We start from the raw sequence: 1690 nt of genomic DNA on the forward strand, positions 1-1690 counted from the left end.
TTCTGAGGCTGTGAGCGGTGGCTGATGAGAGAAGCTAAAGAGAGGAACCTCAAAATTGAACAGATTGGTAAATCCAAGCCTTAGGGTTTATATGCTCTTTGTTCTAACAAACACGTCTGGCCCTTAATTACTTTAACAGACCGATGTTTTTATGTGGCACCAGACAAGGTAGGGCAGCTCTAGGACTTGGTATGCTTGCATTGGTGCTTCTCTCAGACTGTTTGTGCGTTTCTGTAGTAGCATAACATCCTAGGCAGTGGCTTCCCAATAATCTCCTCATGTCAAACGATGTTAATGCTTAGACCTGGTCACAGTGGTGAATATAAATGATTTGTCGTTAGGGCTGCATGTCTGAATTTTCACTGTCTGCAGTGAAGCTTCTCAAGTTACGGATCCCATCCCACTGGGAAAGTCTGCCCTTTCTGTTGCAGAGTGGGAAGGTACGTACAGTGTCCATCTCTTCTGGAGTGTTTCCCTTCCTGTTGCTGACTGTTTCAGTCGGTGTCACTCCTGCACTCTGGTAGCGTTGATGCTTGAGAAATGGGCCTTGGAGGGGGTGGGGTGGGAGGTGTGTGTCCGAATCGAGTTTTTGCCTTGCTGTGCTTTTACAGCAGAATGTAAGTTCTGCATGTGAAGTATTTAAGTCATGTTGTTACTGGCATTCTGTGTGACCACGTCTTGAAATGAAATCGTGGAGAAAAGCATCGTCTGCCAAGCTGTAGAGACGGCGTTAATAGCACATAACGTGTGACAAGGCCAAGGGTTGTAGAGAGCTCTCACAGCACTGGGGTTCTTTTCAGTAAGGCTGCAGACTGTGGGCTGAAGGATGAGAGAAATAAGCACCTGCCTTGGATTTTCACGCAGGTTATTTCCCTGGGGGGCTGATAAAGAAGTTCAGTAATGATGGTGAAAGATTTATGTGTATGCACTACTACTTGTATATCAACAGGTACTGACTTCTGTTTGCTTTTTGCTTTATAGATATGGAATGAAGGGGCATTTCATAGCAAATGGATGAAGGTATGTCTGTTTTCCTTCTTAAAAGTGAAATGTGCTTCTGAAATTCCCTTGTTATCGCATGTGCTTTGCTTGTCTGATTTTTCTCTAGAGAAGAGACCTCCATCCTGTGACTACTTCGCTTCCTGACCTCTGGTGGCAGCTGCAGGGATGAAGCACTAACAGGAACACGTTAGTTTTTGTTTTTTTTTTTAATCTTAAGCTTTTATTTTGAACTTCGTAAGTCAGTGTATGCTAAGGAGGGCACTTTAAAGGAAGCTGCAGTTGAACCGTACGAATTCACAGAATCACAGAATCACAGAATTGTAGGGGTTGGAAGGGACCTCTAGAGATCATCGAGACCAACCCCCCTGCCAAAGCAGGTTCCCTACACCAGGTCGCACAGGTAGGCGTCCAGGCGAGACTTGAATATCTCCAGAGAAGGAGACTCCACAACCCCCCTGGGCAGCCTGTTCCAGTGCTCCGTCACCTCACCGTGAAGAAGTTCTTACGCACATTCGTGCGAAACTTCCTATGCTGCAGCTTATGTCCATTTCCCCTCGTCCTGTCTCCACGTACCACTGAAAAAAGACTGGCCTCACCACTATGGCTGCCACACCTCAGATATTTATAAACCTGGATCAGGTCCCCTCTCAGTCGTCTTTTCTCAAGGCTAAACAGACCCAGTTCACTT

General features: G+C 46.0%; 1 long non-coding RNA gene across 1 annotated transcript; it reads left to right on the forward strand.

Moving 5' to 3' along the window:
- Positions 1 to 6: 6 nt before the first annotated feature.
- On the forward strand, positions 7 to 1193 carry LOC109365083. Its single transcript, XR_002110767.2, has 3 exons — positions 7 to 864; positions 982 to 1020; positions 1109 to 1193. It is a non-coding gene; the product is annotated as an uncharacterized LOC109365083 (long non-coding RNA).
- The last annotated feature ends 497 nt before the right edge of the window (positions 1194 to 1690 follow it).

This window comes from Meleagris gallopavo, unplaced genomic scaffold (genome assembly GCF_000146605.3).
Source record: "Meleagris gallopavo isolate NT-WF06-2002-E0010 breed Aviagen turkey brand Nicholas breeding stock unplaced genomic scaffold, Turkey_5.1 ChrUn_random_7180001954773, whole genome shotgun sequence".
Taxonomy (NCBI): domain Eukaryota; kingdom Metazoa; phylum Chordata; class Aves; order Galliformes; family Phasianidae; genus Meleagris; species Meleagris gallopavo.